The sequence below is a fragment of the Lonchura striata genome, chromosome 6 (assembly GCF_046129695.1).
Source record: "Lonchura striata isolate bLonStr1 chromosome 6, bLonStr1.mat, whole genome shotgun sequence".
NCBI lineage: Eukaryota > Metazoa > Chordata > Aves > Passeriformes > Estrildidae > Lonchura > Lonchura striata.
Genome location: NC_134608.1, coordinates 34,612,241 through 34,628,137, shown reverse-complemented (window position 1 = coordinate 34,628,137; position 15,897 = coordinate 34,612,241).

Here is a 15,897-nt window from a genome sequence, read left to right as displayed (position 1 = left end):
TCATGGATGAGGAGGGGGAATTCCCTTTATCTTTTTGCATTAAAGCCAAGCATTACAAGCCTCACCAGTTATAGTACGCTCAGAAAAAACCAAACTGTTTCAACTGCAATATTTGCCAAAATACCATTAAAAACCTAAAATTTTAAAACCAATTGTTAAAAGATGTACTTGTTAGATTGTGTTATCCATACATATACTTTGATACTGTGATGATCAGGATTATGAAGTGTTAGTTCTTTCAGCAGCTGTTGTATCAATGTTACATAAAAGCTGTTCACCTTCACAAAAGGAGGCAAGAGGGATAACATTCATTAATAACATGTCTGAAGGCTACAGCAAATGCTTTAGAAACCTTTATGCTCCTGTTTAGGAGCCTTTGATTAAATCTGGACAGATTAGCCTCAGCGTCCTAGTAATGATTCATAGTAAACAGTGCCCCTGTGCAAGAAGCTGAATGTTATAGAAGATTCTATCTATTTCCCCACTCCTAGAAGTTGTTGGACCATGGGACAAGCCATGATGTTATAAAAGCTTGAGGGGTATTGTATGGGGAGGGGCAGGGGCACACAGGTATGTGGAAGTAAAAGCAAAAAATATAGAGAAGAAACAAAACATAATTAATGCATGTGTATGTATATATATGTATATATATATATATTTACATCAAATACAAGTAAAATTACAGACTCAACCCGGACCCAAGCCAGCATAATGTATGTTCAAATGCACGATTCATCATGGGAGAATCTAGTCTGCAACCAGTAAAGTAAGGAAGAGATTATCACATGCTTGAGAGGAAAATTAAGATTTCATTGTTCAGCTATTTAAATGCAGACTGACTGAAAACATTAGGACACAAGAGGGGGAAATAATATTTTTTAATCCATCCATGCCCAAAGGTTAAATTGATAACAGGTCCAGTTGTAGACATCATTAACAAAGCAAGAAAAAAAGAAAAAAAGACATTATTAGCTTTCACATGGAAACAAACAATCAACACCTAGATAGAAAGTAACAGTAGTAGATTCAATCTGTGCATGCCAATGAATAAGGAGCTAATTGTCTGCACTGTACTTTAGCCTTACAGTTTTTCTTCAGGATGGGTACAGGAAAAATAGTATGCCCTAGAAAAACCAGAGAGTGGGCATTAAATCAAGTGATTGGAGACCAACCAATACATGCTATTGCAAGAAAAGGAAGTTATCCAAAACAGTAATAAAACACTGAAAAACTTGTCACAAAAATGCTTCAACACATTGCTATTTCTAAGAATAATGCTTCACACCATTAGAAGTACATTAATCTCTCATCTTCTCATTCAGGGGAATGAGGTTCTACACTTTCCCTCCAGATATCTTTCACGGGATACCCAAAGTTATCATTTTTAAATTAATTATCAAGAGACTTACTAAGTTTTATGAGAACATAACTTATAATTAGGACAACAGGTGAAACAGAAAATTAAAAATAATATTTTGCCTAAATTGGACAAAACTTATTAATGTCCAGAAAGAAAGCTTATGACTTGGCAATTTTTGTTACAGTAAATCATCACTGCATGATACCAAACTGTGAACAGCTAATAACATAGTCAGCAGAAAACAAGGAAAGCACTGATTTACTCTCTTTACAGATCTAAGGGCTAGCACTTGTCTCTGTGCTGGATAAAGTATTTATTGTCATATGAAGATTGACAAACTAGGCCTTGGTGGCTCACTGCCGACTTTTATATATGTCTTCCTATTGATTCTTGACTTGGGATCTGTAATGAGGCAGCAGAAGCATTTCAACCCCAATTTTTGTATCTTGCTGACACAGACTACTCTATGTGAATTGCATAAAGTATCCAAAGCAACAACTTTGGTTAAAAAAACAAAAAACAAACAAAAAAAAAAAAAAAACCAAGCCAAACAAACAAAAAAAGACAAAAGTCAATTTTGTATATAATTGATTAGGCTAGGAGAAAAGTGCACCTACTTTTTGCTTTTCTGAAGAAACAGTAGTAAAGTGTATACTTGCTACTAAGGAATTAAACCTTCTTGTAATTTTATGTCTTCACTTTTTTTCCCCTACCATGCCCTATAATTGCAACCAAGTTAGAAAATGTTTTATCTGAATTTGAAACATTGTCATAAAGAGCAGTAATGTGTTTTATTCTCTGATCTTTTATGAGAGTTAAGAAGCAAACTTTTTTCCAAGGGTGAGAGGAAGCAGAAAGTCATTCTACAATAATATTTACTAGCCTAGCTTCACTGTAAGATAGCTAATTTTCTTATAAAGCCTATCAGGAAGTTGTTATAGGTTAACTTTTAATTACAGTAGAGTAGTTTTTAGCAACTACAGCTGACAGCAGCCTTTCTGCTATTTGCACAGGTTTTAAACAAACTTTAAAGCATAAACTAGATCCTCTCACAGACCCCACTTCATTTCTGGAAGTCACAACAGATTCAGCCTTGCACATTAAGGGATTGCTATGAAATTACCACACAAAATCTAGCCTTATATATTACCCTGACTCCCAACTAGATTACAGCCTTTAGAAACAATGCCAAAAAAATATGCTTATTCTTCAGTGTTTCAGTACAGGCCAGAAAGGGATTTACTAGCAGGAAGATCCCATATTAGGGGACATCCTCTCCAACTGTGCTAGCAGGCCTACCACAGACACCACATCCAGCAGCCCCAGCTATATAGCAGGCTACTCTCCACACCCACCTTTACTGCAGAGAGCCACACCACCAATCACACTCCCAGATCCACCTGTGCTTGCTGGATACGCCCTTCGCAGCAACTTGTAGGAAAGGCCAAACTGTTGCCTCTCAGTGTGGGAGGATGTTCTTATTGTCACAATAGCAGAAAGGGGAAAAAAAGATTTAAGTTTAGTTTTGTTTTTTTGTTTGTTTGTTTGTTTTTTCAACTATCACTATGACTAATGCAACTCTTCATATTACCTCACAGTGCTACTGAGAAGGAGATACTGGTGCTACTGGGTGGAGGATTCTAATTACTCATCTGCAAGCAGCTGAACTGTGAAGGCTACAGTCCCACTAATCCTGCCCTTGCAGTTTATCTCAGCTGCCTGCTGTACGTTTTGAGTATGTCAGCTCTCTTTGTATGCTATCTGAGCCCTTTGGTTTTCTCAAGACAAAATAAGAAGACCAAAGCAAGAGTCTTTCCGAATAAGAGCACTTACATAAGTTTCTTATTATCAGGGAGTGCTGAAAGGGGAAAACTGTTTAAAATAGATCCACACAGACAAAGAAGTCCCATGACAGCTAATAAAAACAAATTCTTACCAACATGTTGATAGCAGCTTTCTGTAAATTGCCACTTGAACAACAGTAACTTCAATTCCATTCCTTTTATTTAATGTTAGAATTTGTATTTATGCATCTTTCTGCTCCACACTTTTAACAGCTATGTAGGCCACAGTCTCCCTATCCTAACTTCTTGTAGCTGCTTCAACATGGTTGAAAAATCAATCAGAATAGCTTAGTAGTTCCATTGCTGTAAGAAGAGTAGAATTTTAACATGGATTTTCCTCCTAAAAATAGTTCTGTCAGTGCTTCTTACAAGAAAATTGTAAGGGCATCATGCACTTTTACATTAAAGGACCTAATTGTGTGAATGTGTCCATACAGAAATCACAAGAAGCATCATCAATGTCCTAGTGACCATGTGGTCTCTCTGAAAAAGAAGAATTTTCTAACATTGCTGGTACATGAATTGCCTAAAAATGCCATGGAGATGAAGCATAATAAACAAGGCTAAAATTAGAATATCCAAACACTCAGCTGACAGTATTTTAGCAGCATTTATACCACATTCTTTAAAGTACAGCAGAGTGGTGCCTCACTGTAAGAGATTTCTACAAAACAATGATTCATGATGTCACTGGGATAAATTGTAATTTAAGATCTTTGCAGTTAAACTGTCTGTCTGAAGTACAAATCTCCCATAGTACGATAATGAGCCCCCAAGAGCATCTTCTCAGTTTTGAAGGATTTTCTCTCTGTTATGGCTCCTCTTAGCCATTTTTCTAAGAAAGTTCAGCCTTTTGTATTGGTCAGCCCCTGCCTAGGAAACAGTTCTGGTTTAAAGTACACTGCCAGAGGCAGAATTAAAACATATATTAAATGCTTATCAATTTCAGGGTACTGAAAAGAGGCAAAAATTAGGAACTCTGAGGAGGAAATGTGGGCAGAATTTGGAGAATAGTGTTAAGACAACTGGCTTGTCAAGAGGGAGCTGTGGAAATCTGTAGAATAACTAGTGGCACTGCAAGGTGAGCGTGTGGAAGTAAATGTAACTCACAATTTCATGTAATTGCATTTCTTACAAGGATTTGCTTGGGAAAATTAGTTGAGAGGTCCTTCAAGTCTTAGCAGTTTCCCTAGAACTTTGTTGGATTTTAAATTCATTCTGAATAATTAAAAAAGTAATTTCATACTTCTGTCTGATTTCAACTCCTTTGCTAAGTATGTATGCAAGACTCCTCACTGAATACAGCCTTGTCTGAAGTGGAACATGGCAGTGACTGTGTGCTTCAGTAGGAGGTGTGAAGAATAATTTTGACATTCAAGACTATTGGAAACAGCATGTAATTCATTGCCTTGAGATGGAATGTGGCCATAGTTAACAACCTGAATTTGAGCAAAGAACTGCAGAATCTTAGTTTTAAATCCCTTTTGGAAGGTAGCATCTCTAGTCATACAGTGCTTCAGTGCCAATATAGGTAGATTGTGGAAGAAAGTGCTATTTTTTAAACAACCAAGGTTTGAATTCCCAGAGATGTTGCAAGATTTATATTGGCAAGAAATCTCAGCTGCCTCACAAGATCTGCCCATTCCTGTACTCTTCTTTCTGTTCTCTGGAGGTCTCCCAGATAAATTCTGAGCAGGTCAGACCTGCTTAGTGTAGAAGAACAGATGAAATATGCCCTGAGGTGTTGTGAATACTCTTTTTTGTATTTGCTTGAATTGGCAGTGCCTGGAGGTATAGTTGACAGATTTCAGAATGTGAAAATTATTAATCGGGGGGGGGGAGGGGGGAGGGGGGGAGTGCTCCAAAACACTGCCACTTTATGGCAGAACTAAAATAACTTGTATTCCAGCAACTCTTTAAAGAGCTATTTAGAAAGAAAATCCATATGAGCTACCCAGTATGTAACATTTGCTGTTAGACAATTGTTTCTTCTTCCCTAGGCCATATTCTCTCTGAGCACAAGCTGAAGAAAGCCACCATCCTACAGCTGCATTGTTTCATGAACTAAATGTAATCAAGCATAAGTACAGCAGAATGATGGAAGCCTGAAGGAGGTGTAATGAGAGCTTGCTTAGAGAAGACATATGGCCTCTAAAGAAAGGGCCTTTGGCAGCCAATTGGAGATGGCACAAGTATTCATCAAGGAAACAGCAGCAACAAAGGTCTTCTCCTTCTTGTGCTGGTTGAATATGTTTGTTACAGCCATTCAATGGGCAACTGGCTTTGGCCGGCCTCCAAAAACAGCCTTCCATGTTAAACTGATCTGGGAGGAAGCTCTTAGTGCAAAAGAAACCCATTGCTATAGACAAACACCTGCATACATTCAACTTGTCCATCCTTGCAGCCTCTGCCTTCAGCCAGCTCTCTGCTGAAATCCAACAAAGCAATCCCTGTGAACACAGAGCACACGTACCTGTATATATGGACCCGTGTGTTCATGCACAGGTGTATTTATACCACAGCTTCTGGGACAGCATAATTTTTCATGCGAATCTTCTTTCAGCTGCATGACCTGATATTCTTCAGCTTCTTCTCACATCAGACTGGATTTCACTTTTTATATTTATTCTTGAGTCCATGATGTCTGATATCAGAATTCTTTGCCACACAAGTAAAGCCTGATGATACTCATCATGAGCAGTGTCACAGTAGCACCAGATTGATTAGAGAACAATGTGCCACCAAGAAAAGTGGACTTAGAAATAGATTAACTCTTTGCAACTCAAAGTTATCTGTTAAGTGGCACTGATATTAATGCATGCTGGATATATTTTTTTAATCTGGATGAAAGCAACCTGCAAAGAAGGTATCCTTAATTGCTTTGTACAGATGTTAATACTGTTACAAATAGAGTAATCTGCTCTGGGTCATGATGTAAATCATAGGCAAATCGAGCATGTAGATCTCCCGATCCATTAAACAGAGTTAGGTTTTACATGAACATAACATCTGCAGGAACTGTCACAGCTTCTGCAGAGTCAGTGGTAGACAAGTGAGTTTTTTCTTGGTTCAGAAAAAGGCAGTGGGATGAAACTAAGGCTATTCTTTCCCCTGTGCCTATTAATCCCATAAGAGTATTCCCTAGCTTGTATCAGGAGCAGATAATGACCAGCACAGAAGTGGTGAAGTTCACAGGTCAGAGAATTGCAGGTGGATGAATTCCAGTTCTCAGCCAGTCTAAAGGGTTTTCTACAAACATTGCTCATTTGTCCATCCCTCCTGTGGAAAAACCCACAGGGTACTCTCTGAGAAGGTGCAAGCCTTTGAAGAGTTTCTTCATGATCTTTTGCTCAGAAATGAGGGAATTTACCCATCATGGAACAGCCTGTAAATCCCTCATGGAAGATCCTTAGGAATCCTCAGGCATCCAGAGATGTCTGTATTTCCCAAGACCGCTTGCATGGGTGCCTTGTGCTGCTGCTTTGTTCTTCACTCCAGAACACAGTCCATATTAATAGCACTATTCTTAGTGCATTCTTTATTGGTCTGCAGCATGGAAAGATATATTCAGTCCTTTGGGAAATGTTTGATGGATTAATTTCTCCCTGAAAAATTATCAAGGAGAAAACTATTAGAAAGCAAAGGAATTAGTTGTAGGTGTAGGATGCTGATGGTAGTTGTATATTTCTGACCACATCTGCCAGGGAAACATATAACTTTCAGTTTTTCATAGGACTTTCCAGAACAGTGGTGACTGCAAAATGGTTTGAAAACACTTTTCTGGAGATAAACAATGGAAATGATCTAACATTAAAAATAACCCTAGAGGCAAAAAAAATCAGAAGCTGCTTTGAAACAAAGGAAGGGTGGAGTAAGCAACCCTTTTGGAGATATTTCTACTCTGTTTTGAGCTCATTACAGAACCCAGAAATGCCAGTGAAGTTTGTGTCTGTAATCTGTAAGCCATATGCCTATAGCTGTTATGTACAGTGTTCTAAACATTATAGAAATTAGGGCTGCTTTACAGCATCCCTATTACAATCCATTACAAAACATTTACAACAGTTACAATTAGTTTTACAGTAATTTATCTTTTTGCCATTGTTTCAGCATGTGCTGTGACATGAAAAGAGGAAGTTTTGTTACAAAAAATATTTTAACCACAAAAAGATATTTTTCAGTAGGACAAGTGTTCCAAAGATTTAATTCACTATTGATCATTACATAAATAATAGGAAAAACAGTTTCACTGTGTAACAAGAGCATTAAGTACAGGTAGCTAAAGTAATTTGACTCTTGGACTGCATTTTGAATTTTTTCACAGTTAAGTTGTAGCAATGCAACTAAATACTTTCTTGTAAATCTTTAAATGACATATGATGGAAAACAAGCAAAACATTTTGGATTTTTTTAAAGTCAAAACTTCAGGTGTAATTTTGAAAGCTCTAGATTGAAAAGCAGCTTTATTCACAACTATTACTTCTACTGACATCAGGAACACTATGCTTATCTCTGCTTTTCTTTTAATGCAGAAAGTGCCTTGGGTCTGAATCTTACAAGTAAAGAATTTAGAACTTACAATTATTCAGCTTTTCACTGGCCTCCCTTCTGTCTTACTTCTTAGAACTGATCTAAACAACACATACTTTCTCAAAAATACTTCTGTGTGACTGGCAGGCCTGGTAAGAGCTTCTGTCAGATGCTATTCTCACTAGCTAATTTCATCTGTTTCTATGTACCTCATCATGCCACAGACTTTGAGACAAGTGATTAAATTGTCAGTTTTGCTCATAAATACAACAGAGAAATTATGAGGGACTGAGTTTCATGGAGTGATGGATGAATATCAGCTCCAGGCTAGAAATGTTTAGAAGGAAGGCGACTGATATCTCCAGAAAATCCATCAAATTCCATTAGCTAGAGTGACCTTCAAAGAAATTCAGTAGGAAGTGGCTGTACAGTTTGCATGTGTGGCTTTGTGTAATCTTCAGGAAAAGGAGAGATTTTATTACTGAAATCTTGTCTTTTTGTCTTTTATAGTAACACCTCATCTTTCCCCCACCAATGACATAGCAATGGCCATTGTGTTTCTGACTCATTTTTCTCTTTAACACTCTCTATACAATATAATGGATAGAAGTGAGCCAAGAATTAGTCAGTCTTCGAGTGTACAAACCTGAACACCTGTCACAGAGCTGAGGAAAAAGACAGAAGTCCTAGATGAGCATATACAGTTACAATCAAATTAAGACTTTTCAAAGCTCAAGTGAAAGTTAGTTAACCTGCCTTGCCTCCTGCAGAGTTTTTAAGAAAAGGAAACAAGATTACATCCAAAATGCATGTGTTTCTTTCTTTCCTCTCACTCTTACATCACTCTTAGGATTTGTAATGGCAGCCCTAAAATCCACAGAAGGTTAAAAGGGATAAACTGGAGAACAGAAAAGAACTGAAATCAACCCGTTTCTGAGCATAAAAGACCTTGTTTGAGGGTGAAGCTGGAGAAAAATATAAGAGTAGTATGAAGCATGGACCATAAAAAGGGGTCTTCCAAGGACAAAATGGGTGTTTTGGGGAGCCAGTGGACCTAAGTCTTCCAGGCTACCTTGTGGACCTAGATAAGCCTGGTGGTGCTATTTGTAAGAAAATGAAGGTAAGGACAGTTGTTGCTTCTACTGAATACAACTGTGATATGGTTTCTCATATATGCTAGGGGATTACTTGATACAGTTCTATTTTCAGTGCTGTACCTCTGGCAAGGCTTACTGGCTGTGGGATGTAAGCAGGGCCTGGCAAATTCCCTCCTGGATGGTGCTAACTTCACCAGATGAAGTGCTCATGAGCCGGATGACTCACTACCGCATTTCTTCGCTATTACGTAACTTGCTTCTTTCCCACAGTAAGGTTTTCTTCCACATTTTCTTAATGTGAGGTTTTTTTTTTTTTCCTTTCAGTAAAAGTTCCTGCCTTTATCATGATTTCACCCTGAAACAGGCAAGGGAATTCAGTAATGCAGCCTGGCAGGGTGTCAAAAGTCCATTTTTATAAGAGGATCAGGAAAAAGGTAATAATGGTTTAAGGAACTGAAAAACAAATACATCCTATGTAGACTACAATTGGTTCATCTAAGTGAACAAAAACAATGAGCTCTGAGCGCCGAGCAAACAGCGCAAGGCTCCAGCAGGGCCAAAAATAGACTGGAGAGAATCCCTCCGTTTTCTGGCGCGGAGCGGCCGGAGGCGCTCGGGGCGGCGGGAGGGACCGCGGGCTCCCGGCGCCTCCCGCAGGGCTCCAGGGGCTTCACCGCCACCACACCGGGAAAAAGTTTAGGTCCTACCAGCAGCCGAGGAGGAAGAGTTATGGTCAAGCAACACTTAGGTGCAAAAAATTCTGTCATTCATACGCTAACCAATTCTATTCTTACCGGCTCTTTTAGCAGCATAATTTGAAGGGGAAATACGACACCATGAGAAAGAAGGTGGCATGTATCCTTCGTAAGTTAGTTATGTTTAATGTTATCTTTTGAATACTGTTCGGGTACGAATTAGACTGCATGACACTGACCAGTCTGTAGTCCGGGACTGAACTGTCTAGTCTCACTCCATGAATCACGTTTCCCTTATCCTACAAAAGCTTCAGCTGTACAGTGAATTGTATAGTGCCTTGATGGTGTGCATGACCAAGCCCACTAATTAACACCACCAATTTGAGAAAGAAAATAGTGCAAAGAGATAACACAAATTAATTCTGCATTGTACAGGCAGAGTTCTTGACATGGCTTCAATCCTGTAGCATGAAATCCCTGCTCAGTGCATGTCTCTGGCTGTCTGTGGATCTGGTGCTGCCAGTACTGAGATAGCATCACAATAAAAACATGATGTGTCTCTCTGCCCACACTTAACTAAAAGATCATAACAGACTTAGGTCTATTTTCATATAAGTATGAGGAAATCTCCTTCTAGTTGCCTCATGAAATATAGAATGGATACAGTATCTGAGCTTAGTCACCAGGCATAGAGTAGACACTGTACGGGGAAATCAAGACAGAAAATTTTCCAGTAGTAATCCATTTTTTAAAAGAGGTTCCTCTAACTAATTATGCCAAGGATTTAAACTGGGATTGTAAATAAAAGGAAACAGCAGGCAAATGTCACCTGTTACCTCAAGACAATGTGTCAAAAAAATTACAATGAAGACTGAGACAGAAGAGAAGGCTGGGGGTGGACCTTATTGGAGCCTTCTAGTACATAAAGGGGTCTTCAGGAGAGCTGCAGAGGGTCAATTGACAAGGGCAAGTAGTGATAGGACAAGGGATAATGGCTTTAAACTGACAAAGGGCATGTCTAGATTAGATATTAGGAAGAAATTCTTTAGTAGGAATTTCCTAGGAAGGTGAGGGTGGTAAGTCACTGGAACAAGTTGCTCAGGAAAGCTGTGTCTGCTACATCCCTGGAAGTGTTCAGCACCAGGCTGGATGGGGCCCTGAGTCATCTGGTCTAGTGAAAGATGTCCCTACCCTAGGGACAGGGGACAGGGGGGTTGGAACAAGGCAGGGGGTTGAAATGAGAATATCTTTAAAGCCTCTTCTAACCCAAGCCATTATATAATTCTATGATAATTACTACTGCACTGACCTAGTTTGTCTTATTTTAGATTGAGGTTTATTATTCTGAATAATAAGTTAACTCAGTAAATACAAATTAGGAGAAAAAATACATTAGCCACAATCAAAAAAAGGATTATGCTACTCCAAATGAAAGGTTATCTATTCTATATCCATAACTTTATAATAGCAGATTTAGCAGAGTGATGATTTGGTATGAGGCTATGAATGTTGTTATCTAATTAATATTGTGTCTCTGTATATTTAGAAATGAAGTTTGCATCTGTATGGCTTGAACTCAGATACTTCATTTTCTGTGTTGTCTTTCTGAAGCAATTCAAGGATGGTTTTGGTGATCTGAAAACTGTCCCAAAGGCTTTGTTTGACAAACTTAAAACCTAAACAAAATACCTTGTTTCCCTTCTTGGTGTTGTTATTTCCAAACAAAATCTCATTTTCCCTCACAAACAAGGAGATATGGGCATAAAGCCTTGAATAGGACACAAGGTGCTGGAGGCAGTACAGAGTACTCTGAGTAAGTGCTGCACCATATGCTGGCCATAACACTGCAGGGTAGTCTGCTGCTGCTTTATTTTTCACATTAAGTATGAAAACAAAGATTTCAGAAACCTGAAAAGTTTTCTGTAGCGCCTCTCCTGAACTCTGGTGAGAGCATTTGCATTGCACTAATCACAGTTCTGCAAATAAGTTAAATATTTGTTCCACACATTTGCGAAACTGTGGCACAAGGTTGCCAGTGTGGCTGCATGGTTCTGATATTCCCTCACAGGAGCAGCAACTCAATCTCTGAGTAATCAAACAAGAGCTGTATATGTGGCTTGGATTGAGGTAATACACAGTGTGCAAATGTTAATCATTACTAAGCCAAAGTTAACCATTATTTCTGTTATGGGTATATCTTCTAGTGCAGACAGAAATCTCATTTGAAAGTGTTCCTTTGTTATAGTTTTCTTAGAGGGATGCAGATGTATGAATGATTCATGTTGCATGTGAAATTATGCTGTGACCTATAATAATAGCCATTGCTATATTTTGTTATGAAACCAGATCCAAACTAAATTTAAAATCTGAGTCTGTCTGTAAAATCTACTGCAAGCTTCCAGATTTTGGCCCAGAATTCCCACTCTCCAGTGTTTTTATCTTTTATTTTTCCAGGTCATCTGTTTTATGGAGAAAGAACATATAGCCATCTGGGAGATTAGCATATATATTTTATGAAGCAGACTAGAGCTCTCTCTTTACTGACTCAGATGCTCAAGACCCAGATTTGCAGCCTGCCTCCTAGCTAGCACAGCACAGTTCGTAAAGCTTCTGTTGCCAGTGGCTTACCCCTCTCCCCCTCATCAAGTCAAGAACAAACCTACACTAAAGTGATGCTGGAAAAGCTGTACTGTTCTAAAGTGGGGGGAAAAAAACAGTCCAGCTTTACAGCCATGTAGAGAGGTAATTTTTAATGATAGAAAAATCCATTTGTCAGTAAAGTTTACATTGTTTGAGTAGAAATTATCAGCAATTGATCAAAAAAATCTGTCTACTGGAATGAGAGTCATCTCCAGAGTACTATATATGGCTATATCTGGGGATATAGGCATGGAACAGGTCTGTGGTATATCCTCTGACATGTATAAAAGCCAAATGAGAGTGCTGTGTTAATTTATTATGCAATATAAATTACCACAGGATTTAAAAGGAGTGAGCTGCAATAAGATGTGCCAAGGGGCATATCCTTAATCTTTTATACTTTCTTACTGTGCTGAGAGAGATGTGCTGTCATTATAGCTATAGTTGGAATCACAGTATGTTTCTAGTACTGCAGTGTAGCTGGACTGTGCCCGCAGTCTTTCCTTTTTTTTCTGGACATTCATCTTCCTTTTGTTTCTTAATATCATTCTGGCTTTTTTTTTTTTTTTTTTCCTTTACAGAACACAGATACTAGGAGCCTTGACTGTCAATATTTTGATATCCAGATAGATTTATAATTATGGACTGCCAAGTTTTAATACTTTACAGAGCTGCTAAGTCCAGTGGTAGTCTGCACAAGCCTCTAGAAAACACAGGACAAAAGCTGAGATCATAATCCTAAGTTTATATTGATAATGATACTGAATAAGCAGAATAATTTCCATTGCTTCTTAAAACAAAGACTGGGAATAGACTGGCCTTTTTGTTTATCATCTAACAACTTGTTGGCACTTTTAAAATGTAGATGCAAAAATGAGCCTGAATTAAAAGCTTTGGTTCAAAGTTCTCAGTTTGAAGAAATTTTGAACTAAATTCAGAGTATCATCTGCATTTTGCAGGTTAGACTCTTCTTTTGAAACACATTATAGCAAAATCCATGTCCAAACTTTAAGAAGTCTGTATCTGAATACACACTCTGTGTGTATTCACTGAATACACACTCTGTGTGTATTCAAGTACAGACGTTAGGAACGGGATCTGTTGTATCTATAATCTAATTCCCTAATCTGCTGAATAATAATGGGAACAGATACTGTCTTATTAGAAAATGCATAAGAAAAAACTTTAAACGTAGCATTTGGGCTATATGTTCACCAGAAAGGCATGCACCATTTCAAAAATCTGTCTGTATCTTGCCAAAGCTAAAATGTCATCCTTCAAAGACTGCATGCAGACAGTCTTTAACATTCTCTTCATCTACCTTTTGCCAGTTACTGGAATATGAATTTAACATTTACTGACAATTCTATTTACCTTGATGTTAAGAACAGCCTACTCAATCTGGCCAGATCTTTTAATTCAGAACCCGTCTCTGACATGGCTGGTAAAAGATGCCAAGAGAAGTCTATGAGAGTGGGAAAATCCTATGATGGCTCTTCAGAGTATTTCCCTGGACACTCCAGGCACAAACAGCTTCCTGAGCCAGTGATACTACTTCTGTAGAAACAAACATATAATCTCGGAAAATAAAAAATAAAGAGAAAAAAAAAAAGGTATTTTTTGAGAAGCAGTGTACTTTGATATCAAAGCATTCCACAAGATGGCAGGGTTCTGTCTTGGCAGGTCACTACAGCAGGCAACCTGAGCCTCTACAGTAGCAATTTTTTTTCTGTCATAGTTTTCACCATCAGTAATATAACTCTTTACTTAAAGCCTATCAGTGCTCTATAGCAGTGATCAAAATAAGTGGCGAACAGCTGGAAGATAGGAGGCCTCTATTTTCTTATCTCACTCACGTTTTTTGTATTCCAACTTTTAAAGCACCGTATTAATGTAAAGCATTGTAATTTCTCACCTGAAATTTTTTCAGCATAAAATTAGACAGAAAATTATTGCATGCAACTGCAATTACTTTAACTAGGAACATTAACAGTAGATTTTCACATTCCATCTCAGTAATCTATTATTTGAACTCCAAAACCATGAATACAAGCTATTTGTTACCCCTTGTCTTCATGATCAAGACAAAGTAACCGAAAGATGGGATGATGGGATGGTCCTGAAAAAGCCAGGTGGCTGTCCCTTTCACCTGCCCTGCTTCCTTGTGCTGGCTTTAATGTCTGTGTGTACAGCCTTAATGCAATTCAGATCAATCTAAAAGCTGATTGAAAACTAGTTGCTTTTACTCAGAGGCTTAGCTTTCAGCTCGATAAATGAGCTGAAATGACTCCACAGCCACACAGTCACTACTGTTGCAATCAGGAAAGCAGGTCAAGCATGTGACAAGGGGCAGGAAAGTCTCTTTCAGCAACAGAGTAGGATCGGATAAGCTTACACTAATTGTGAAAACACACCCTTAAGTAACAAATTAATAGTGGAGAGGATGCATCCCCAGTTCTGCCCTCGCTGACAGAGGCAGTGGTGAGAGAGGAGAATACCTAAAGCTCAATTCTTACACAAGTGCAATTGAAAACTTGTGCTGGAGCATACCTAAATCTTGCATGCGTCACAGTGAAATGTTTGTTCTGACCTCAACTAATCATATTTTGGTCTCTATTTGTAAAATAAGGATACTAACATACCAGCTCTTTCTAGACCATGTTTGTTTTGCTTCTGTGAGAAATAAAGGCTCTGAAGTTTGGGGAAAAAGAGAGAAAATGGAATAATTGTAGTTCCCAGTAGGGTTCTCTGCAATATTTATTACTAAGGTTCAGTTGAGTGGAGGTGTATTCCTAGAGTAAATTTAAGTAAATTCAAATATTTTACAAACAATTGTAAGGATTTTGAATGAACTCAGAATGTGTTATGCCTAAGATCTTCATCATTCTATTAAAAACCTAAATGCTGGTGCTACCTATAAAGGTGCTACAGCATAATGCTAATGCAAGGATAGATAGACAAAAACACAATGCACAAAATTAAAGAATTATTAGCAGCTACTCTGTACATAAACCAAACCAAAGGCCCCACTCAGGATGGAGAATTAAAAAAAAAATCTGTATTGCAGAGAAGAATTGTGTAATTGCATTTACAAAATACTAAAGAATAACAAAGCTCTGCATTTTATGTATAAGTATGAAGACATCAGGTGTGGTCAGGGTACTTGACCTCTCATTTGGCATCGGTGGGCTTTGTTATGATGAAGCACGAACAGAGAGTTTTCATTTCCAGTTTTACCACTGGAATTCAAATCAGGATTAAAAAAAAAAAAAAATGGAATGAAATGCAAAGAAAATCTCCCAGTAATATCACCAAGTGCAAACAAATTCCATTGACAAGATCTGGCGTCTCCACAAGCTGTGAAAACACTGGCAGCAGGGAGAAGGAATTTGGATTTTCAGGACCGAGCAGCTACATGCTGGTTGCAAGAGTGAGAATTAAATTCTGTTAATTTTTAGCGACGGCATTCAGCAGGGATACACGCGCGGTAACTTCGTGCAGAAACCATCTAACACCCGTGCTTAAGTTGGGACGGGCTGTGGGAGTCCATGGCCTAACAAAACAGGGACTGTCCGGTTCCGGCCGGGGCCGGGGCCGGGGCCGGGGCCGGGGCCGGGGCCGGGGCCGGGGCCGGGGCCGCGGCGGGGCCGGCTCAGGTGTGCGCCGTCTCCGCCTGCCGCCAGGGGGCGCGCGCCCGCTCCGCCCTCGGGCCGCCCCACCCCGCCCTTGGC